At 46.2% G+C, this 25,871-nt stretch overlaps 1 long non-coding RNA gene across 3 annotated transcripts in view; it reads left to right on the plus strand.

Moving 5' to 3' along the window:
- The window catches only part of LOC144770569 (uncharacterized), a 123,729-nt gene that overhangs the window by 38,408 nt on the left and 59,450 nt on the right, over nt 1-25,871 (plus strand). The gene's annotated exons all lie outside the window — the stretch shown is intronic.

Here is a 25,871-nt window from a genome sequence, read left to right on the forward strand (position 1 = left end):
TTCGAACAATTACGTAAAATTGACCACCGTTCATATTTGCATAAAACACATGCAGAATCAGATAGACCAGGTACCCTGTTAGCACGGATCCTTAGGAATGCCATTCCCCCACTCCTATCGCTGCGATTTGGTCATCCAAACATATTAAAGTTATTACACAAATGGACATTAATGGACATTAATGTAGCATTTTACAAATATTATAAAGCATTATACACTGCCCAACCACAGATTGCTCACTCGGAAATTGTCGTATTCCTGGACTCAATAAAACTGCCGCAGGTATTTGACGAGAACAAGAAAATATTAGTTGATCCTGTAGCACTAACGGAGATAAAGGCTGCAATCAGGGACCTCCCTAGGAACAAAACTCCGGGGTTAAATGGCTTACCTGTGCAATTTTGCGCAACTTATATACAACAACTGGCCCCGCAACTTCATAAATTATATATGGAGGCTTTCGAGATGGGCACATTCCCCCCCCTCCACGACACAAGCATTAATAACTGCGCTCCCTAAACCCGGAAGGGATCACTCTTTGCTAGCTTCATACCGACCTTTCTTGCTGCTGAATACGGAGTTAAAGATTTTGAGCAAGGATTAAATCCAGCTTGTCCAGTTGGGCATCCCCGCCGTGGGTGGCACCATCTCCATGAAATTGGCAGTTGAGGCAGGGCTAGAGTCCTCCGTGTCCTGACCCCTGCCCTTTGTCCATCCCATCTCGTCACAAGAGGTGTAGCAGGGTCAATGCGAGGGATATAAAGGTAATGTTCCTTGGTGGTTATAGGCTGCAGCACAGCAAGTACGAATACGATTATTAGCTCACGGGCAGGTCGCTTTCCAAATCCTGTAAAACAGGTGCTGTGAGTATGAACGTCCCGGCAAATGAATCCCTCTGGAGCGCCAGACACCCTGATGTAGGCTGCTGCCCAGATCAGGTGATAGTAGAACCAGGCTTGTGTGGTACTAGACCACCCCAGTTCAGTGCCAGAAGTGTATCTTCATGTTAACCCAGACCACAGTCAAATGCAACCCACCAGTGCCAAGTATGTCCGTAAAGTACCAGTGGAATGACAGTTAGAGGAGAAATCACTGGGTAGTCATTAGTGTAGGAGCCGGGGTCAGGGTGAGATGCAATTAATGAATGCCCAGAGAAGGCCATTCCTTTGTGAAGATGCCAGAAAAGAGTATATCTGGCACTTGTCCACGCGGGAACAATTGCAATAGAACGGATCTTAAGCGCCTGCAGCAACCGCAGTGCAAAGTGAGGAGATCCCTCCAGGTCAGTTGGCTAAGACCTCTGTTCAGTGCCCACTTCTCGGGGTTGGTGCAGGCCCAGTTTATTAGTGGAAGGGGCACGCTCACTACATGTCCCAGCATGCCCCCCATAGCAGGATGGTACAGTGGAGTCCAGCAGCACAGATGTCACTCCGTACTCCTATACGCCAGGGCAGGAAGTGGAACAGACTCACTGAGGGTTGTACAGATGATGAGGTCACAGGTCTGTCCTTGCCCGCACCAACGCCTCAAGGCCTGGCCGTCAATCTCAGGAAGCGCCCAACCGCAGGCAGTTCAAATTTAAAAGTTAGGCCGCCAGCCGGCTCGGGGTAGCACCTCTTCTCGGCTGCTCTCGGGTGTAGTCCTATGGACGCTGCAATCCCCCGGACCGTGGCTCACCACACCCAACAGGTCGCCCCTCCTCTGGACATCGCAGGGTGAGTAGAAGAGTAATCCACCTCACATCAGTCAGGGATCGCCAGGGGCAGACACACAGCAGCGCTGGTAACTCCGCGATGTCACCATTAGCTGTGCCCTAGCGAAGGAGGACGGGAGCCGCCATCTTGCCCCGCACCAAGTCGCTGCCCACCTCCGTGGAACGAGCCCCTGTAGACAATCAGTGGGACTCCAACACAGGTGGTAGGTTAGCAGGGCCGCCACCGCTCCCCTTCAGTGCTTTGTGGGGAATTGGGTGCCGTCTGAAGCTAGGTATACAGCGGCGGTAGGGACCCCTGGCCAGGAGCTCAGAAATCATGCAGCCACCATGTTCGGCAGTTAGCCACACCCCCCTGTGTTAATAACATCGTTCAAGAGAGGGCAACTAGGGCCCTGACTTTGTTAGAGGCACCATGAATGATGTCCAGCGGACAAGGGTCAGTTGGAGATCCCAAGTTGATGGCCAGTAATAGGTAATTTACGCTGTTGGTTGTCAAGGAGGAGAAGCTGGTTAGGTGGCAAGTGGTGGATGTCATGTCTTCCGTAAGTGTGGTAGGAGAGGAAAGGGTGTCAGGACTCAGGCTTTCCAGTTCCTGATATATTACTTGAACCTTTGGCTAAAAAATGGTAGCCTTTTTATCACACAGTGCTTGATCCGGGGCAAATACATTGCTATGCTTGAGTTTGGATAGCGCGTTGACGGTTTTAAAGAGTTCTCTAGCAGAATTTTTGGCCCCCTCTATTTTGCTAGTGTAAGTTCTTTTTAGAACTGACGATAGCTGCTTTGTAATCTTTTAGTGCCTGGTTATAATTATTTTTGGCCACCATGCTATAGTCCACCCTCCATACTCGTTCAAGGCGTCTGCATGTTGATTTAATTGTTTTCAACTCGAGGTTGTACCGAGGGGCAGTGGGTTTTTTCCTAGATTGTATGACAGTTTTCTCTGGGGCTGATTGATTAATGGCAGACCTGATCCATTTCTCATAGCTTTCGGCCACCAAGTTAGAGTCTACAGCCAAAGTGGGCATGCTGTTATCAAGCAGGTCTGTTAGCACCTCAGGCCTGATGTTACGCCAGGAGCGAACTTTGGTCGGAGGCAGAGGTAGCTGCTGCTGGTCGTTATTTGGCCCGTCAGGTAGTTTTAAAGAAAAATGCCATGTGGTCGGACCAAGTAAGTGGCAGAATTCTATCAATACTAATAGAAGTGTTGTTCTTAAAGATCCCATCCAGTATGTGAAGGGCCTTATGAGTTGGTTCTAGAACTATCTGAGTAAGGCCAAAGGCTTCCTGAGTGTCTATCAACACCCAAGTATGAGCCTCATCACTGCGTTCAAGGTGAAAGTTGAAGTCCCCTTATATGGTAAACGAGGGGGAATCTAGGCATGATTCCAACAAGGACTGTAACACTAGTAAAAATGGGGATTTGGGTCCAGGCTGTCTCTAGAGAAGCAGACCGGGAAAGGCTAACACATTCCTGATTTTTATGTTGAACATCATAGCTTCTGCTCCTAGTAGCAGAACAGATTCAAAGGTAATTTTGAACTCTGACCTATAGATGATAGCGATCCCACCACCCCTTTGCCCGGATCTGGGCTGACTGGCAAGCGAGTAGCCCACTGGTAGGGTTATCACCCAATCTGGTTCCGATGATGCAGTGACCCAGGGTTCAGTCAGAAACACAATGTCAGGTTTCGAGGTTTGCAGCAGACATTCTAATTGATATTTGTGTTTTATGGCAGATCTAGTGTTAAGTAGTACAGCGCTAAGCAGGCTATCTGTGAGGTGTGGGACATTAGTAACTATTAAAGACTCAGAAGAAACAAAGAGACGCTGGGAGATTAGGTTCTTGATTCTGTGAGTTGAATGCATTAGCGGGCCCCTCGATTTGGGGAAGACGAAGGCCGGGGAGGTAACAGGGAGGTTGTTGGGTGAGAGTGCATACCTGCAGTGGGGGCAAATAAGGGCGTTATTGTTGATGTCCCTGAGCTGGAATGAGACATTGCCACACCTACCAGTGTTTAGGAGCAGTAACTGTTCCTTGGTGTAGGTGAGGAAAACGGGCAGAGTTCCTTGTGCAAGGTACAATCCGGCGCTTACGGGCACAGATGGGCTTGCCGTTATGGCGCCCACTGCACGTCCGCTGCGTGCTCGGCAATGCATCGTGCAAATGAGCCCCTATGGCCGGAACCGGAAATACGGAACCGGGAACTGCGGCACAGAGCTGAAATGCCATCTGCTACGATGGCAGCCAGCTAGGAGGAAGGAGAGAGAGCAAAAATGGTTGCTCAATCGAGGTGAACCTCGTGGCGGACCGAAGATCCCAGAGAAGGTAGGAGGAAGCTGGGAGTGCTCACACGAATAATCCCAGGAAGATATGACAAGTAAGAGTGAGCTAAAACCACTTAAGATACATATAAATACAGCAAGCTAAAACATGTAAAAATGCATATAGGTAAAAACAAAGTGCATCAATGCCACGTAATATGGTTGGGTGTGCTATAATGAGCGTGTTACTTCAGCATGCTTCCGCTGCGCGCTCGGCAATGCATCGTGCAAATAAGCCCTTATAGCCGGAATCGGTATTACAGAACCGGGAACTTCGAAATACAGAACTGGAACGCTAACTGCTACGATGGTGGAGCTAGGAGGAAGGAGAGGGAGCAAAAATTGAGCTCTTTCTGCTCAATCGAGGTGAGCCTCGTGGCGGACCGAAGAGCCCAGAGAAGTAGGAGGAAGCTGGGAGTGCTCGCACGAAAAATCCCAGGAAGATTTGACAGGTGAGAGTGAGCTAAAACCACTTAAGATACATATAAATACAGCTAGCTAAAACATGTAAAAATGCATATAGGTAAAAACAAAGTGCATGAATGCCACGTAATATAGTCGGGTGTGCTATAATGAGCGCGGTACTTCAGCAGGCGTCCGCTGCGCACTCAGCAATGCATCGTGCAAATAGGCCTGTATAGCCGGAATCGGTATTACAGAACCGGGAACTGCGAAATACAGAGCTGGAATGCCAACTGCTACAATGGCGGCCGGCTAGGAGGAAGGAGAGAGAGCAAAAATGGAGCTCTTTCCACTCAATCGAAGCAATACTTGTGATGGACCGAAGAGCCCACAGAAGGTAGAAGGAAGCTGGGAGGGCTCGCACTAACAATCCCAGGAAGATATGACTGGTGAGAGTGAGCTAAAACCAGTTAGAAATACATAGAAATAGAGCAAGCTAAAACATCTAAAAAGGCATATCTGTAAAAACAACATATAGGAAGGTTGCAGCACTGTAAGTAAGTAGTGAATGTCGCTTTCCTTGAGGGAGTGAATGTGTTGTCAATAGTCATTGTTTTTGGGGGAATGACCAGGGTGACCGATAGGAATAGCAGTCTGTGATGGATGAAGAATGGGGAGTAAGTTAGTTGGTATCAACTCCTTCATTCTTTGTAGCTCCTTTTCAATAGTTTTTTTTCTTATATACAACAGTGACCCCTGGAGAAGGGAGAATATTAAAGCAATGAATATAGACTCAGTCGTTGTTATATTGAACTGACATGTCCAGCCGGAATATCTAATATTTATTTTAGGAATAAAAAAGGTTTGTACAAAACAATACAGAAAGTGGGACACAAGCCTGTGCCCTACTTAACACTAACCCTGGGCTTTAAACTTCGCTACGCTGACGGAGCATGCAAAGTTTGTACTAATTCGCATTTTGCAAATTGCACGTAGTACAGTACCAAAACTGTGCTTAATCACGTAGCATCTAAATTATCTATATTCTCAGATGCTTTGAAAAAGCAATTTTACATGCTTAACAGCATATAACCAATTCACACAACACAAAGAGCATAAACAAAAAGCACATTTTGTTGAACTTCAGTGGTGATCCCATCATTTTAGGACCACCCCAAGCACAGTTATTGGCAAAAAACAATCCCAACCAAAGGCCCTGCAAAGCATTATGGGACAAGATTAGCAGGGCAGTGAATATTATAGTATCCAATATCAAAATAATTCTACAAAGAGCTGCAGTTCCACTGGTCGTCCCTAGATGTCCCTCACAAGTCAAATGCAAAGCATTGAAATTATTCCACTGGTCGTCCCTAGATGTCCCTCACGAGTCAAATGCAAAACCATTGAAACCCTTTCATCAAGCATTTGCATTTGACTCGTGAGGGACATCTAGGGACGACCAGTGGAACTGCAGCTCTTTGTAGAATTCTTTTGATATTGTGTACTATATAATATTCACTGCCCACTGCTAATTCCATCCCATAATGCTTTGCAGGGCCTTTGGTTGGGAATTTTTTTTTTGCCAATAACTGTGTTTGGGTTTGTCCTAACAGGATGGGACCACAACTAAATCGTTCAATAAGATGTGCTTTTTTGTTTTCAAGGCATCTGTTTGGTACTCCCCCTAGGTTAGGGAGGATCCCAAAATCATCACATCTCCCACTGCTTACCAATTTTTCAGTTTCACTATTGTGAAAGTACTATATGCACTTTAGCATATAAAGATAGAAAAGCTTATTTTATCATATCTGGTCATGTACAGTAAGCTATTTGCAATTTTAGCACAGTACAGACAAGTACACAGTGTCTTCAGCTAAGCAGACTTTCAGCCTGATTCATGTACGGGCCGTTTTGCGTGTCCCTAATAGCGATTAATAGCGACTCGCTATTGAGGAAACGCAAAACGGCATTCATGTACTTTTCGGGGAAAAAATAGCGAGTCGCACGCGGGCGCTAAAGGCGTTAGCGACCTACAAAAAACGCAGAAAAATCGCTATTTCCGGCTACCTGCGATCGGGATAGCGACTCGCAATCCCGATCGCACGGGATAGCGACTCGCAATCCCGTGCGATCGGGAATGCGAGTCGCAATCTCGCGGGATCTGGAAAACGGGAAGACGCATTTCGAGCACTGTGATGACATCACAACCAGGAAGCAGCCAAATCCCACCCCCAAACAACACAGTGACGCTATCAGTCGAGTGTTCACGACCGAAAGCTGCCGCTAAACCGCCGTTAGCGACTCCCGACCCCGCCGAAATAGCGACCGCCATGTCGGACGAACCCCAGCCAGGCCCCAGCAACAGCGCTGGCCGCAAGCGCAAACTGAAATTCTCCGAACAGGAGCTGGAGAACCTCATAGAAGGGGTGGTGGCCAACCACGACCAGCTGTTTGGTGCCAACTCCCGGAGGGTCCCAGAGCAGGAGAAGAGGAGGATCTGGGTGGGGATTGCCTCCAGCGTCAACTCTGTTGGCGTTGCGGACAGGTCTCTGGAGGAGCTTAAAAAGCGGTGGTACGACCTCCGGGGGCGTGCCAAGGAGAGGGTGGCGGAGCACCTTGGTGAGGCATCAGGCACCGGAGGTGGTGGACCGACTGTCCCACCCAACACCCCCCTGGAGGACCAGGTAGAGGACACCTTGGAGAGGGAGGCGTGTGTTGGCGTGACCCCTCTGGACTCCTCCCGCCCCACCCAAGACACCCAAGGTAAGTGGCATGCGACTGCGACCCTGTCCCCTATGACCGCCCCTGACCAAATAGGCTCACTCATTGGCCCTTAGTCATGCCTATGTTGTGCATCAGGAAATGCCCTGAAGCATTGTGGGAGACGTAGTATGTCCACAATGTAGTAGTACCACAATGCGGCCAGAAAGGTTCCAAAGTGCGCAAATACACAGCCACCCAGGGAATGACACCCAGCATGCATGTAACATCTGCACGTCTGACAGTCACATGCACCTAATGAGTATCCACTTACCCTCACAGGTGCGGGTGATAGCAGTGACAGCGAGAGGCTGCTGATCGATGAGGAGGCCCAGGAGGAGGAATCCCTACCTGATACCCAGCCACCAGCCCCTGCGGCAGCGCCAACACCAGCAGCCAGGCCCCCCACCTCACCTGCTGCAACACCTGCAGGCCCACCGGCTGCCAAGGCCAGGCCCCCCGCCTCTGCTGCTGCAACATCTGCAGGCCCACCGGCTGCCAAGGCCAGGCCCCCCGCCTCTGCTGCTGCAACATCTGCAGGCCCACCGGCTGCCAAGGCCAGGCCCCCCGCCTCTGCTGCTGCAACATCTGCAGGCCCACCGGCTGCCAAGGCCAGGCCCCCCGCCTCTGCTGCTGCAACATCTGCAGGCCCACCGGCTGCCAAGGCCAGGCCCCCCGCCTCTGCTGCTGCAACATCTGCAGACCCACCGGCTGCCAGAGCCAGGCACCCCACCAATGTGCCTCCAGTGCCTGCCGCACCTGCAACACCAGCTGCTACAACACCTGCAGCACGTCCAATAAGATCTGGGCCAGCCACATCCGCTACACAGCGGCCCAACAGCAGGCGGGGCAATGGGCATCTCCATGCCTGCATGAGCGTGGAGCGGCGCATGCTCCGCATACACCAGCTCCAGTCCCAGCAGCAAGGAGCCATCCAGCTCCAGCTGCATAAGATAGGCCGCAATGTGGCGGGAGTCGGCGAGAGGATGGACCGCATGACGGCGGCCATGAACCGCATGACGGCGGCTATGGAGGACAACACTGCAGCGCTGGTGAAGCACCGCAGTGTTGCAAGCAGGCGACACCACCAACTGCTGAGCCGGCTGTCCACCTATAGTCGCTCCAATTATGTCTCGGCAAATGCCACCACCCAGCTTGCGCGGCGCTCGTTGACCCAGCAGCACCAACTGGTCCAGTGCTGCGAGGACATTACCCGGGTGCTGGAGCACTTGACCACCGCCGTCACCGCACTGCACGCACCTGTGCTACCGGCCATTGTGAGGGGAGATGATGCGAGTGAGGGTGCCTCCAGTGTCAGCAGCCACTCTGCCACGCAGGCCCCCCCACCTAGGCGCAGCACCAGGGCTACGCCTGGTACAGCTGCCCAGGATGAGGAAGAGCCTCACAGGCACCTGGGAATTGTGCGCCGGAGGCGCCAATGACATTGTGTCAGGGACACAGGCGCAGGCTGAAGCTAAGCCTGCCATGAACCGTCTCATGCAGTATGCATGAATACTGCATTTTGTAAATAGTTGTTACCATGACCCTTTTTTTTTGTGATTCAAACAAATACATTTATTTTGCTGCACACGTACGCCTTGTGTAATCATTACAGTTTGCATGTAATTGTGATATGTGGGGTGGGGGAAGGGGGTGGGCTAGAAATTGTTAGCTGTGATGTGGTTGCGACGTCTGTGGCCTTCAGCTGGGTTCTCCCCGCGTGCATGGTGCGCATGTGCTGGTGGCCGGTCGTCCCCCTCAGATTCACTGCCTGAGATGTCAACTGGTATCCGGCGCTTGGTTGCAATGTTATGAAGCATTGCACAGACAGCCACAATGCGGCAGCACGCTGCAGGACTGTAATATATGGCCCCACCTGTCTTGTGCAGTATACGGAACCTGCTCTTGAGCAGGCCAAATGTCCTTTCAATACAGTTCCTTGTCCGGATGTGCGCAACATTGTAGCGGCGTTGCTGAGGTGTGGCAGGGTTGAGGTAAGGGGTCAGGAGGTATTCCCGTAGGGCGTAGCCACTGTCACCTGAATGAGAGGAGCAGATGTTGATTGCCTGTGCAGCGCAGTTACTTCATGGCAATGTGACATTGTCGACAAAGTGTACTTACCAAGTAGGTGTCCTTCCCCAAACTCTCCCCTGATCAGTCGTGTATGGAGTCCGCTGTGCCTGAAGATAAAGGAGTCATGGGTACTCCCTGGGTACTGGGCCACAATGTCAGAGATGATGGTCTTGGCATTGCAGACCATCTGTATGTTGAGGGAGTGGTACGACTTCCTGTTGCGGTACATGTACTCCGTGCCAGCTGGTGGGCAGATGGCGACGTGGGTACAGTCTATGCAGCCAAGGACATGGGGAAAATGGGCAACATTATAAAATTGTAGTTTTGTGAGGTCCAAATCCTGTTGGCTCGTGGGAAATGTGATGTGCCGGTGGAGCTGGCTGAGCATAGCGTCAACAAAAGTGTGGAGGCAGCGTGACATGGTGGGCTGGGATATCCCCCCAGCAGCGGCTACTATGCCCTGGAAACTGCCGGATGCCAGGAGGTGCAGGCTGCACAATACCTGCACATGTGTGGGCACAGAATTGTTTCGCCTTGTTGGGTGCTGCATGATGGGGTCGAGTTCTTGTATCAGCCAGGTGATCATTTCCCCATTCAGCCTGTATTTAGCATAAATCTGTTCTCTGGTTTGCCCCAGCAAGGTGACCCGCTGCCGGTAAATCCTTGCCTGCCTCATGCGTCTCCTCCGTGCTGCTCGCTGTAGCCTTCGCCGCCTCACCACCATGTACATCCCAGGCATTGTGGAACGCCTATTGCTGCTGCTGAATGTCCTTATGTGTGATTGAAGGTTGAGTGCGCTACAGGAGTGTAGGCGCATCCCTGTGTTGGGCACACTTATATGGAGCTGTGTGTGGTGAGACAACACAGTGTGTTTCCAAACAATTGTAGTCAATAAAGTATCAAAGTTGAACGTTACAGGTAAACGTTTAATCCAAATTTGTCATGTGCAATAAACCATATTATATTCAAATGGATTTGCAGACCATCAGTTCATATCGTTTGAAACTGTACATAGCTCCGATGCATTTCGGACAATCTTTGTCCTTTCTCAAGGAGCTCTAAAACAAAAAGGATATATGACCATATCAATATCATGGAAAGTTAAAGAAACAAAAAATATTCAATACATTTCGATATAACAAAGTTAATGTAACGGTTGTTAGGCATGCATTAAATTGTGGTGCAAATGGAGTGATGAAATCAAACGGGGATGACTAAAGAGACATAGGTGAGGGAGACTGAAAGAGCGTGAGGCCAACGGCAATGGCACAGGTAAAACAGTTCAATGAGACCCAGTATCATGGGTTAAAAGCGGGAACACAATAATTCAGGAAATGCTCAAGAGGTGGTGTGAGAGCGGGTGCAAGGTGATTCAAAGGTTCACGAGCTGCAAAAAAGCAGCTCAATAAGCTAGCGGTCCCGTAATGGTGTACCGCTCGCTCGGATTTTAAAGACATGATGTGGTGCGCTCAAAGGGCGGTTGGCGGGCAAAGGTAGTCAAGCTTACCGGGGTAGTCTCATCGACGGAACCTATGATGGAGGTCTGTGAAGGTGAAACTCCGCCGAATGAATGCGGAGTTTTGAAAAAAGACTGTGGAAATGAAAAACGGACTAGGTGAAGTGTAAGTTAGTCTGGTTGCAGCGTAACGGGGGTGGCCATCTTAGAAGGGAGATTGGAAAAAAAGGGCATTAGAAAAAGGTGAGGAAAACATAGTGTCAATCGCAACAGCGAAACAGTATTACAATGCATCAATGAATGCCCAAAGGCGGCATTATAAATAGCAGCTTAGCTCAGTCCGGTCATTAAGACCAAAAGGTTTCTGTGTTTGTAGCCTGTACATCCAGGCTGTCTCTCTCTGTAGCAACATTTTGTTGTTGTCTCTGCCTTCTTTTGGTTGAACAATCTCAAGGACCAGATATTTGAGTTGAGATATGTTGTGGTTCGCTTCATTGAAGTGAAGCGCAATGTTAGATTTGGAATTCTTGGTCCTGATATTCGACTTGTGTTCGTTCAGTCTTGTTTTAATCTTCCTACTTGTCTTTCCCACATATGTTTTTCCGCATGGGCACTTGAGGAGATAGATTAGATTTGAAGAATCGCACGTGGCGTCAACATTCAACTTGATATCAAACCCTCTCATTGGGTGGCAGATCGTGTTACCTTTAATTACATTATTGCAGTTGCTGCAATGGTAACATGGTCGAGTTCCAGTGAAGGTGGTAGATCCCTTTATGGCAAGAGGTTTTGAAAGGATTTCCTTAAAGTTCATGGGCCTGGTGTAGGCGAAGATCGGAGGACCATGGAATAAATCACCGAAATCCGGTTCCGATGATAAGATGCGCCAGTGTTTTTTGATGATCTGTTTATATTGGTTGCTTGAGGTCGAATACCTTGAAACCAATACCATTCGATGGCTTTCCGTCTTCGTTTTGCTGGCTAAAGCATCTGTTCTTGAGATGTTAGATGCACGGTCCATTGCGTCTTTAAGAATGGTTTCCGGATATCCTCGTCGTTGGAATCTAGAAGCCATCTCAGTGATTTGATTCCTTCTAATGATCGGGTCAGAAACTATCCTGGTTACTCTCAGCATCTGGCTGTAAGGTAAATGTTGTTTGAGGGAATCTCGATGAAAACTGCTGTACAGTAACGCATTGTTGCGGTCTGTAGATTTCCTATACAGATCCGTCTGTATGCCTTGTGGGGTTATTTGGATGAGCACGTCCAAGAAAGCAATTTCTTGGAGATCAATGTTCCAAGTAAAGTCTATACGATCGTCCTTGGTGTTGAGGTCCCTTAAGGCCCGTTCTAAACTTTCTTGGGGGCCTTTCCAAATGAAAAGTAGATCGTCGATGTACCGTGTATAAAGTTTGAGATTGTCCATCCATGTTCTGTTCTGGTATATGTAGTTATGTTCGAAGTTACCCATGTATAGGTTCGCGTAGGTAGGGGCCGCACAATTGCCCATAGCCATTCCGGACATTTGTAAATACCAGGTTTGGTCGTGTTCAAAGTAACTATGGTATAGTGTGTATATCATCAGTTCTAAGATGAAAGGTTTCAAAGGGTCGTTGATTCCTGACGTGAGCAAGGCTTGTTCCACCGCGTTAATACCTCCTTCATGCGGAATGGAGGTATATAAGCTTCTTACATCTGCAGTGCAGAGTATCAGTTTCTCATTCTCAACAAAGTTCAGTGTTAAAAGTTTATTGAGTAGTTGTGTGGTGTCCTTAATGTAACTGGGTAATGACTGAACCATTGGTTGTAGGTATCGATCTATGAATTTACCTGTAGGCTCATGAATTGATCCTCTAGTTGAAACAATTGGGCGGAATGGTGGATCCAACAAGTTTTTGTGTATCTTCGGGAGCATAGTTATTGAAGGGCTCCGTGGATGTTCCGTAATCAGGTATTTCTTCGTTCTTTCTTCGATAATTCCATCCGTTGCGGCTTTATTAACAATGGACACTAATTCCTGTTTGTATTCTTGCGTGGGATTACCGTCTAAAGGCAAATAAACGTCCCTATCCATGACATGTTCCATGGTTCTTTGTCTGTAGAGTTCCATGTTGAGAATAACAAGGGCGCCTCCTTTGTCGGCCTTCACACATTTTATCGCCGGATTTTTGGCAATATTTCTGAGAGTATCCATGTCTTTCATCGTGATGTTCTTATGAGTCTTTTTACGGAAGTTGATTCTGGAAATATCCTGTTTCACTAAAGTTTCGAACATGTCAATACTTTTGTGACTAACTGGTGGTATGTAGGTACTAGAGGGACGTAAACCCAGAAGTTCATCAGGTTTTGGATTAGTGGCTGGCTCTAAAACTTTTTCGAAGAAATGTTTGAGACGAAGTTTCCTTGTGAGTTTGAACGTGCTGACGTCCAATTCAAGGAGGTTAGTGTTGCTGGTGGGAACAAAAGTCATGCCTTTTTGAAGGATCTTAATTTCGTGTTCGGTCAGGATGGTGTTCGAGATGTTAATTACTAGCGGTGCTTCCTGGTTTTCTTGTTGGGCTTCTGAGGTTGTTGGATTTCTCCGTTGTCTTTTTCCAGCCCTCTTTCCCCGTCGGGGTCTGCGGTTTTGTCTGTACCTTCTCCTAAAAAAGACTCAGTGGAGGTTGAGTCGATGTTTTGAGCTGTAGGTGTTTCTCTAGATGCTTGAGCAGACGTAGTTGGCCCTGCGGGTGTCCTCCTTGGGGGTCTGTTGGTGTTGTCACTCCCTGAGGATGAAGTGTCTCAGGGAAAAAGACAACGGAGAAATCCAACAACCTCAGAAGCCCAACAAGAAAACCAGGAAGCACCGCTAGTAATTAACATCTCGAACACCATCCTGACCGAACACGAAATTAAGATCCTTCAAAAAGGCATGACTTTTGTTCCCACCAGCAACACTAACCTCCTTGAATTGGACGTCAGCACGTTCAAACTCACAAGGAAACTTCGTCTCAAACATTTCTTCGAAAAAGTTTTAGAGCCAGCCACTAATCCAAAACCTGATGAACTTCTGGGTTTACGTCCCTCTAGTACCTACATACCACCAGTTAGTCACAAAAGTATTGACATGTTCGAAACTTTAGTGAAACAGGATATTTCCAGAATCAACTTCCGTAAAAAGACTCATAAGAACATCACGATGAAAGACATGGATACTCTCAGAAATATTGCCAAAAATCCGGCGATAAAATGTGTGAAGGCCGACAAAGGAGGCGCCCTTGTTATTCTCAACATGGAACTCTACAGACAAAGAACCATGGAACATGTCATGGATAGGGACGTTTATTTGCCTTTAGACGGTAATCCCACGCAAGAATACAAACAGGAATTAGTGTCCATTGTTAATAAAGCCGCAACGGATGGAATTATCGAAGAAAGAATGAAGAAATACCTGATTACGGAACATCCACGGAGCCCTTCAATAACTATGCTCCCGAAGATACACAAAAACTTGTTGGATCCACCATTCCGCCCAATTGTTTCAACTAGAGGATCAATTCATGAGCCTACAGGTAAATTCATAGATCGATACCTACAACCAATGGTTCAGTCATTACCCAGTTACATTAAGGACACCACACAACTACTCAATAAACTTTTAACACTGAACTTTGTTGAGAATGAGAAACTGATACTCTGCACTGCAGATGTAAGAAGCTTATATACCTCCATTCCGCATGAAGGAGGTATTAACGCGGTGGAACAAGCCTTGCTCACGTCAGGAATCAACGACCCTTTGAAACCTTTCATCTTAGAACTGATGATATACACACTATACCATAGTTACTTTGAACACGACCAAACCTGGTATTTACAAATGTCCGGAATGGCTATGGGCAATTGTGCGGCCCCTACCTACGCGAACCTATACATGGGTAACTTCGAACATAACTACATATACCAGAACAGAACATGGATGGACAATCTCAAACTTTATACACGGTACATCGACGATCTACTTTTCATTTGGAAAGGCCCCCAAGAAAGTTTAGAACGGGCCTTAAGGGACCTCAACACCAAGGACGATCGTATAGACTTTACTTGGAACATTGATCTCCAAGAAATTGCTTTCTTGGACGTGCTCATCCAAATAACCCCACAAGGCATACAGACGGATCTGTATAGGAAATCTACAGACCGCAACAATGCGTTACTGTACAGCAGTTTTCATCGAGATTCCCTCAAACAACATTTACCTTACAGCCAGATGCTGAGAGTAACCAGGATAGTTTCTGACCCGATCATTAGAAGGAATCAAATCACTGAGATGGCTTCTAGATTCCAACGACGAGGATATCCGGAAACCATTCTTAAAGACGCAATGGACCGTGCATCTAACATCTCAAGAACAGATGCTTTAGCCAGCAAACCTAAGACGGAAAGCCATCGAATGGTATTGGTTTCAAGGTATTCGACCTCAAGCAACCAATATAAACAGATCATCAAAAAACACTGGCGCATCTTATCATCGGAACCGGATTTCGGTGATTTATTCCATGATCCTCCGATCTTCGCCTACACCAGGCCCATGAACTTTAAGGAAATCCTTTCAAAACCTCTTGCCATAAAGGGATCTACCACCTTCACTGGAACTCGACCATGTTACCATTGCAGCAACTGCAATAATGTAATTAAAGGTAACACGATCTGCCACCCAATGAGAGGGTTTGATATCAAGTTGAATGTTGACGCCACGTGCGATTCTTCAAATCTAATCTATCTCCTCAAGTGCCCATGCGGAAAAACATATGTGGGAAAGACAAGTAGGAAGATTAAAACAAGACTGAACGAACACAAGTCGAATATCAGGACCAAGAATTCCAAATCTAACATTGCGCTTCACTTCAATGAAGCGAACCACAACATATCTCAACTCAAATATCTGGTCCTTGAGATTGTTCAACCAAAAGAAGGCAGAGACAACAACAAAATGTTGCTACAGAGAGAGACAGCCTGGATGTACAGGCTACAAACACCGAAACCTTTTGGTCTTAATGACCGGACTGAGCTAAGCTGCTATTTATAATGCCGCCTTTGGGCATTCATTGATGCATTGTAATACTGTTTCGCTGTTGCGATTGACACTATGTTTTCCTCACCTTTTTCTAATGCCCTTTTTTTCCAATCTCCCTTCTAAGATGGCCACCCCCGTTACGCTGCAACCAGACTAACTTACACTTCACCTAGTCCGTTTTTCATTTCCACAGTCTTTTTTCAAAACTCCGCATTCATTCGGCGGAGTTTCACCTTCACAGACCTCCATCATAGGTTCCGTCGATGAGACTACCCCGGTAAGCTTGACTACCTTTGCCCGCCAACCGCCCTTTGAGCGCACCACATCATGTCTTTAAAATCCGAGCGAGCGGTACACCATTACGGGACCGCTAGCTTATTGAGCTGCTTTTTTGCAGCTCGTGAACCTTTGAATCACCTTGCACCCGCTCTCACACCACCTCTTGAGCATTTCCTGAATTATTGTGTTCCCGCTTTTAACCCATGATACTGGGTCTCATTGAACTGTTTTACCTGTGCCATTGCCGTTGGCCTCACGCTCTTTCAGTCTCCCTCACCTATGTCTCTTTAGTCATCCCCGTTTGATTTCATCACTCCATTTGCACCACAATTTAATGCATGCCTAACAACCGTTACATTAACTTTGTTATATCGAAATGTATTGAATATTTTTTGTTTCTTTAACTTTCCATGATATTGATATGGTCATATATCCTTTTTGTTTTAGAGCTCCTTGAGAAAGGACAAAGATTGTCCGAAATGCATCGGAGCTATGTACAGTTTCAAACGATATGAACTGATGGTCTGCAAATCCATTTGAATATAATATGGTTTATTGCACATGACAAATTTGGATTAAACGTTTACCTGTAACGTTCAACTTTGATACTTTATTGACTACAATTGTTTGGAAACACACTGTGTTGTCTCACCACACACAGCTCCATATAAGTGTGCCCAACACAGGGATGCGCCTACACTCCTGTAGCGCACTCAACCTTCAACCACTTTGACGCACTTTGAACAGTTACGTCGCCTGTAGGAGCACCTTCACCTAGATACCTTGTTTAACCTTCTCATTAAAAACTTTGAGAAATCAGCCGCGCGCCACGCCCATCACCTCTGGTATACTTATGTGTGATTGGTCAGGCCTGGACCTGTTGGTGATTGGCTAACAGTTTTTCAAATTTTGGTTAATCATGGCTTTTATGGTTACCACCTGCTTTGAGTTGTCCTTAAATTGCGCCGCGCAAACGTGCGATTTAGCGCTTTTTCGCTAATGTATTTCTTTCATGAATGCCGATTGAGACAATATTGCGTTTCGCTATTCAATTCGCAGATTCCGTGGTTGGTCGCTATTTCAGTATCGCTAATGCTCGACTTCCCGGAGTCTGCGACTATTACAGCGTAATCGCTATTCCGCTCGCTATTATTTTTTAGCGATTTCGCTATTTCGTACTTGAATGCCGATTCCGTGTTTTGCACCCGCAATTGCGTTTTCGCAGCCATTGCGGGCGCTATTTCGCTTCATGAATCAGGCTGTATGTGTACTACGCAAAGTTTAAAGTATACTACGTGAAGCTACATGTAGTGGTACTACGCAAACTATGCCCACGCTTACTTAACACATGGTTTGTTATACTCGAGTATTGAGCAGTGTCAAAAGGTAACAAATCTCATTTAACACCTTTACAATTTGAGTACACACAAGGTTTGAATGTAAAAGCTGTTTCAAAGTGTCGACAGCGTTTTGATCCCTCATTGAATTACGCGGATCATCATTAGGACATAGATATTATGCCTAATATTAAGAAGCCTCATTTGTCTGGGGAGGAAAAACAAGAGGGAAATTACAAGAATGTAGAAATTAGGAAGCGTAGCATTGGAGTCCGGAATTAAGAGTAACAACGTAGCATGCGTAGCTCAGTTTTACACGAAGGCTGTTCGGGGTAGGTGTGGGCGGATATCACACATTGTGCATGGTGATAACCAGTGTGGGAGGGCGAAGGAGTCCGGATGGTGTAGTTGGATTACCTGCATGGGGCTGTGAGTTGGTGAGGGTTGCTAAGTGGAGACAGTGGTAGTTGGAACGCGAAGGTTCATTAGTCTAGGAGTGGGGGGAATAAGGAAGGAGCTGTTTCTTCCGGGAAAAGCTATGGCAGACAGGTTGCAAGAGATAAGAACTATGCGCCTGAATGATGACCTAAGCAGCATACAGGTAGCTGGACGCAAGAGACATTGTGGATGCAAGGGAGTAGCATGCAGTACGTGAAGAGTAGGGCAGGTTGTGTAGGATAAGAGTCAACTGCCCGAATCATGACATGCATCATCCAAGTAACTGATCATGATGGACATTGTAGATGCAAGGGGGTGTCATGCAATTTGTGAAGAGTAAGGCGCAATTCACGACGGACATTGTAGATGCAAGGGAGTGTCATGCAATTATTGTGAAGACTAAGGCACAATTCATTGACTGGTACAAATAGTTGAATTGCATGCTGGCAGAGTCATGATTAAAACCACAATAGTTCAAAGACCAATGGTGCACATTACGAGACCTGTTAAACAGAATTATTGCAATGCATGCTGGTAAGACCATGAATACAAACACAATGGACGAGAGACAAATGGAGCACATTCCAAGCCCCGTTAAATTTGATTATTGCACTATTAATACGTTAGTGACTTGCAAACATTAATCGCTGTGAGCAAGGTGGATAGCACCTGTAATGTGCTAGAGGTAAGAAAGAACATGTGAGCCCTCTGTGGGTGGCCTCAGCCGGCGGACATTATAACGTGATTTAAAACGCCTGAAGTAGTGATGGCGGACCACGCGGGTATGGCGGAATGCGTGCAGGCTTACCAGGGGGCTTGGTGGGAGAATTACCGTTGCCCGTACGATAGAGGGCAGCTTGTTAGCCGGTCCGGTAGTTAATTAAACTGGAGAGGAGTTTCAGCGCATTTGCGAGTGCGCAGGGCTATCTTTACGGAGAAAGGAGGGGGTTAGCCTTATTTTGAATTATAGCGTGATATCGCCATTATGTGATGGGAGTCAATGCACTTACTGAGTTGCTGCAAGTATATACTCGGGATTAGTAGAGCCGGCACGGTGGCCTGCGGAGGAAAGGGTGAGGGTAGAGTGAGAAGGGGTTGCTCAATCGATCGTGTAATTAGAGCCGTGCAGGGGGAGGATTCCTCTTACCAGTCTCTTGGGTTAACCAACTGCTCAATGGCGGAGTCTGTAAGGAGATGTTCCAAGGGAAAGCCAGGAAGTGGCTATTAGGAGGCAGGGCATGTCCTCTCATTGAGCCACCAGTTCAGGTGACCACAGTGAAGAGTAAGGAAGGACTCATTTAAATAGCGGCCATCTTAGGGAGTGATTTAGGGTGAAAAGGTGAAGTGACATAGTAGAAATACAAAACATTTTACTGTGGTACAGTTTCTGAACATTAAAGGACAGTTAGTCAGGCGAGCACAATAATGGAGAACGAATATTACATTAATGCTGTCCAGGCCTCAAGGCGGTTCAATCCTGTATTTAGACTGTCTGTTTTCAAAATCCATTTCAGTTCTTCCTTATTCAATATTCTGGCAGTGTCGCCACCTCTAGGTGGCAGTTTAACCATAGTGATTACAGTCCATCGAATATCATTTTCTGTGTGTGTCCATTTTGTCAAAGTGTTCAACCAGTGGTGCGTTTGCTGTTTTGCATCTCGCTCTGCTTCGATGTTGGGAGATGCGTAGGCACATTTTCTGCATGGTCTGCCCAACATATATTTTGTTACACGAACAGAATTTGCGTATACCACATTACAAGTATTGCAGTTTGTAAACATTTTCAGTTCATTCCTGACGCCTTGAACATAAACTCTTTACACTCTATTGTAAATTCACAAACCACACAATTGCCACATTTTGAGTGCCCCTTCAGTGGTGCAAGGGACCATAGGTCGTGCAGAGTGGGATTGCGATTTTTCGTGGTGGGTAAAGCTGTGAGCACCAGATGATCTTTAATATTTTTGCTTTTCTTAAAAGCAAACATAGGCAGTTCTAGGTTTAGAGAGCCGGCATTCAGAACAGGCCAGGTTTTTCCAATGGTTTTGCGACTAGCATTGGACACTGGGGAGAAGGTAGTTACGCATGCCAAGAGCTCTGTTGGAGTTTTGATCTTGGGCTCTAGTAGGGCCTCGCGGGGACAGTACCATGCGCTTTTCATTGAGTTGCGCACAAGTCGACGTGGGTATCCTCTACAGGTGAACTTGGAGCACAGTGTTTTAGCCTCAGTTTGAAGCAAGCAGTTTCTCCTGATCCTAAGGAATTGTGAGAATGGGAGACTGTCTCTAAGTGCCCGGGGATGATTACTATTGTAGCTGAGTAATATGTTTCGCTCTGTTGGTTTTTGGAATAGTCCAGTTATGAGAGTTTCGTCAACATGCTTGATAAGTAGGCCTAGAAAGGGGATGGATGTCTTATCATGGGTTAGGGTAAATCTGGAGTGGAGAAATGATTCCAATGTGGGAACATCACCTTTCCAGATGAGAAAGATGCCGTCTACGTAGCACTTCCATTTAATGATGTATGTGTAGTATGGATTTTTGTCTGACAGAATGTTGTTGCGTTAGAGTGAGTCCATATACAGAATGGCTAGGTAGGGAGTAAAAATAGCCCCCATCGATGTACCTCTTACTTGTTGATAACATTTCTCTTCAAAAAGAAAGAAATTTCTAGTAATGCAAACCTCTAAAAGTTGGAGAATGAAGTTGGTAGGGACTGTATGAGGTCTAGGTCTTTGGTTGAGTATAAGTTCCATGACTAACAATGTGTTTCTCTGCGGGATGTTGGTGTACAAGGACTCTACGTCCAATGTACATAAGATATCACAGTCTGAATCAAAGGGTTGGTTCTCAATAAGATTGGTCATGGACATGCTGTCCCGGATGTAACATTCAGTTAAAGGGACAAAGTCTTTAATAAAGTGATTGACATATTGCCCCAGAGGTTCCAGGATCGAACCACTGCCTGAAACAATTGGCCGGCCGGGTGGATTGTCCAATCACTTAGGAACCTTCGTAAAGGTATAGATCACAGGAGTCCGTGGTGATTTGGTGTTCAGGTATTCAAATTCATGTTTACTCAGAAAACCTTCTTGGAGGCCTTCATTTGTTATTTGTCTTATTAGGGACTGTAGCTCCTTGGTGGGGTTAGTGGGTAGCTTACAGTAATGGTCCGTGTTGGAAAGTTGGCGGTTGAGTTCTTCTCTGTAGCACTATGCCACCACCCTTATCTGCAGGTTTAATGACTAGATTTGTGTTTTCATGTAATGTGGTTATGGCAAACTTTTCCTCTATGGAGATGTTGTAGGGAATCAAGTGGTGTGAGTCAGATAAGCGAGATGCTTCTTTTAAGACCATTTTTTCAAAAGTTATGATTTCACTAGTAACCATATTGACAAATGGTGAGAATGTAGATGGGGGTCTGAAGGGTGTATTGGATACTTTGGGCAGGCTCGGGTTCTGTAGAAAATAGGAGTGTGGCCTGATTTTTCTAAAAAACGTAAGTAATTCAGACTGCAGATATAGGAAATTAAGGTAAGTAGTTGGAACAAAGGAAAGCCCTTTACTGAGGATTGAGTTTTCTTGGCTTGATAGTGTATGTGTCGAGAGGTAAAAAATGGGGATAGCCATACTGTTGGTGCTCAAATTTAAGTCCTGAGTGGAATCTACCACTGGTAAAATTTCAGCCTTGTCTGCCTTTCTCCTGGCGCGTTGTACCAGCAGGGTTGCTGTTTCACCCGACCTCACTTTGGAGCTTCCGTCTGTCCTTGCCCTAAAAAAATGGGCATTCGGGTTTCTTGTAGTGGTACTTGTACCCTCGCCTGCGTACGAATTATCGAATGATTCAGCCGATGTATTAGAAAATCCTACCAGGGTATTATGCCTATTAAAGCGTCCCCAAGTTCTTGAATTTTGGGGAGTATTACTGATGGACCTGTTTGTTTAAAAGTGTTTATTTAGATAGGGATAGGCACGCTCTTGCGTCAAGGATTTGATGTCCTTCTTCAATTTATTCGATATTTTGTTTTGTTCTACACGATGGAATTCCTCAACTGTTTTCTCGACTTTTTCTATTAGCTTCTTGGCCTCTTGCTGTCTTGGATTTGTTTTTCCATATCCTTGATTATATCAGTCAGTTTTTCAGTGGCAGTGTTGATACCTAGCACTAGTCAGTGCCTGGAACATGTAGTACCTATGTAACTGAAATTAGACCCACTTTCTGTATTGTTTTGTACAAGCCTTCTTTATTCCTAAAAGTAAATATTAGACCTCTGTCCGGCTGGACATGTCAATTCAATATAACAAAGACTGAGTCTATATTCATTGCTTTAATATTCTCCCTTCTCCAGGGGCCACTGTTGTATAAAAGAATTAACTCCCAAGGTCCCTGGTCGACTTGTTTGGGTCCCCTTGTTGCCTTAAAATATATCCTTTTCAATAGTGGCTGTTTTTTCCATGAAGAAGGATGCAAAGTCTTCAAATTTGGAATCTTGTTGGATCCAATACCATGAAGGTTGAGTTGGTTTGTTGGAATGTTGCTTGACAATTTCAAAACGTCTTTTAGGGTGATTTCTGGCTTGTTCTAATTGAGTTCTAAAGAAATTGACTTTTGAGTTTCTGAATCTTTTCTTGTAAGTATTTCTCACTGACCTAAACCTTTTCAGGTTCTCCATGGAAGGCGAGCATCTCCAGGCTCTTTCTGCTAGTATCAAATTGCGTCTTTCAGTATTGAGCTTTCCATTGAACCAGGGTTTAGAGACTTTGGTGGATACATTTTTTAGTTGCAAGGGAGAGATTGAGTCAAGGATGTTCAAGATGGAGGTATTGTAATGCTCTGTAAGGCCGTGGAGGTCTACCATGTCCACCTGGGGGGTCAGATAATTGTGACTGAGGGGTGATAAGTCATTGAGGTTTACGTTCTGTAGATTTATTTTCCAATCTTTTGGTTTTCTTACTTGAGCTTTTTTTGGATCACACTGGCATTGATCAGGAAGGTAATAAGTTAGAGGTCTGTCCATTCGCAAGGCTGAATAGACTCCAGTGTAGTGTTGCCCAATTTTGCAATGATTAGGTCTTAGGTCTCTCCTTTATTGTGAGTAGGGCCATCACAAATTTGGATCAGATTGAGGTCTGATAAAAAGGCTCTAAAGGTGTTTACTACCTGGTCATACAGATCATTCCAGTTGAAGTCTTCAAGGAAGATCTGGGTGGTTTGTTGATCAGCGTTGGTTGTGATCACTTCCATGGCTGTCTCCGGGAGGGTGGTAGATTAGATGAAGTTTGCAAATGAGTCTGCCATTGCTGACGATATTGATGAAAAGGTATTCTCCGGCAGGGAGGTCATCAGTAACTGCCTGAGTTACAGCTAGGGTATTATGGTAAATGCAGGCAATTCCCCCACTAGTTCTGTGAGTTCTGCCCAGTCTAATGATATTGTGACTATTGGGGACTAGTAGGTCTAAAATAGGGGCGGATGAGTAATTCAAACAAGTTTCTGTCCGGATAAAGAGGTCAAGTTTGTGAGTGCAAGTGAGGTCATAAATGTCAGACGCATGACTAAAAGCCGATCTGCAATTAATGAGCATACATTTCATGTGAGTATTGGAGTGGGCTGTGACAGATCAATTGGGGTTAATACGCTTGAGATTGGCTTTGTTAGCCCCTCTAGGGTTGTGACTGACTGACTGACTGAAGTTTTTATTAAGCGCTCGAATGCCGCGGCGTCTTGGCGCTGTGACTCAGTTCTCTGTAGGTATTACTTAGGATGGTTTGGATTTGTCCTGGACAGACTTTGTTGTTGTCTTTACTGGGGATGTAGGAAAATGAGTAATGTATGGATGTTGCTGCCAGAAAAGGCAATGAGTCAATCTCTTGGGTCGGGAGGGGGAATTAGGGGCACAAGTGTAATTCCTATTAAAGTGAGGTGTGTGAAGGTTGATGTTGGGGGCGATACGAATTGGGAGTTAGCTTGCTTCTTCTGAAAACTGTCATGCCTTTGGTTAAACAACACCTCAGTGGTTAAGGATGTAAGTCTTAGAATATCTTCCTTGAGATGTAGCAGGTTAAGTGAGATCTCATCAAGGCGAGATTCCGAAGACGAAAGGGGGCAGCTGGTCATGGGTTAAGAACTGGGTCAGGTTGGGAGAGGAAAGTAATTTGTGGAGGGAGGGAGAGCTTGAAGGTCAGTAATATCCTGTGGTGAGATTGTCAGAGTGGTGGAGAGGTTAGCCTTAGGGTGGCAAATGGGGGGGAAGTGTGCTGATTGAGAAATCTAAGAGTCGTTTGGTTTGGTATGTCATGGGGGTATATGATCAGGCATATTTGTCGTCAGTGTATTGGGAGATGAGGGGGTTCGAAGAGGGCTAGATCAGAATAATTTGGGAAGAAGGGGTGGGGTAGCAGGGATGGAAATAGGACTTCGAGGGATTCCGTGGTTGCAGTTGTGGAGGCATCTGGTGTATGTGGACTGGAGCGTCAAATTAAAGAGAGAGACTCAGTCCAGGCAGGGAGTGAGAAGTATAAGGTAGGGGTTGGCAGAGATAGAGGGGAGGAGTATAGGCTAATGCTGTAGAGAGGGCTGGATGAAGCTGATGTAGGGGAGGGCATACATAAGAGTGCAGGAGGGATGTAAGTTGAGCTTAGGTGTCTTTGGTTGGGGGTTGAGTTTTTATTGTTTACAGCTCTTTTTATGATAGAGAAAATCTCGTCCACTACTGCTAGGTTGTAATTAGAGGATTGAATAAGGACGATGGCATTGTTATAGAGAGATATGATAATGACTGCCCTACAGAAGGGCGAATGGCATCCTCATAGTCTAATCCCATGGGGTGTTTTCCAGGCATTGGTTATCCGGTGCACGGATTATTTGTCAGTCTCCACTGTGCACGTCTTTTTGTGTAGAAGATGAGGCCACTAATTAGTGAGCTCTTACTCTAGCAGAGGTATGGGTCAGAGATAAGACTTTTTGCTGCATTTTTTTTAGAGATTTGGGGGTAATTTATTGTGTAGGCATTAAAGCCTGTTGGATTTAGTGTTACGTCCATAGCTCGAGGAGAGAAAGCAAAAGAAAAATAATGCCTGAAAGTTAATGGGTATTTATAATGATACCAAGAGAAGGCTCATAGTGAAGGGGCCATGAGTGAGCGATTACAGTAGTCAATAGTAAGCCTCACAAAGAGGGGACCATGAGTGAGTGAATACTGTCGCCAATGGACCAACGTGCGACCAAAAGCTAACTTGATGGAGTTAAGGCATTAGCACTAGCAACCCTTCAATTCATTCAAAGATGGGTGCCCCAAATTGAGATTGAGGTTCCTAGAAGGTAGGAGGGAGCCTTAGTCTGAGTTCAGATTCCATAGACCATGTCATATGCCAAATTGCCCTTCCAATGGAAGCAGCTGCGGTCCATGCAGGTCACAACGGTGGGGCCGGGTAAGGGGGGATTCGAGGGACAATGCAGAAGGAAAATTAAATAAATAATAAATTTTTCCTCTGCATCGTCCCTTGAAATCCCTCCTTACCCGGCCCCACTGCTGCACCGCTGTTACCTACACGGACCGCGGCTGAATGGAGGGCGGTCATATTGAAGAATTTCATCAAGTGTAATTGGAGGAAGAGGAGTAGAGGGATAGTATAACAAAAAAGCAAGGTTAACCAAGAGGTTTATGTATAAAGGAGTTAGAGATACACCACCATTCCAAGATAGCTGCCCCCTTTGACATATGGGTTCCTTGAAAGCAAGAGATGCTCTTAGTCCTATTTCAGTTTTTATAAAGTTTCACCTGGCCAGAGTCTTTTGTCCACTTTCAATTCCTCAAGAGGGGGTCGCCATCTTGAGAACTTCCCCAGTGAGAGAGGAGCAGAGGGGCCTCTAAAATAGAGGACCACCCAAAAAAGATACTAGCGAGGTGAGTAATGCAGCCATGGCTCACACAGCCAACTCGACAGGCAGCCCCCCACACCTACCCCACTAGACTCTAAAAGTATTAGGGAGTACTGAATGTAAATCTTGGAGGGGGATATGGGGAAAGCCACA

This window comes from Lissotriton helveticus, chromosome 1_1 (genome assembly GCF_964261635.1).
Source record: "Lissotriton helveticus chromosome 1_1, aLisHel1.1, whole genome shotgun sequence".
NCBI classification, from domain to species: domain Eukaryota; kingdom Metazoa; phylum Chordata; class Amphibia; order Caudata; family Salamandridae; genus Lissotriton; species Lissotriton helveticus.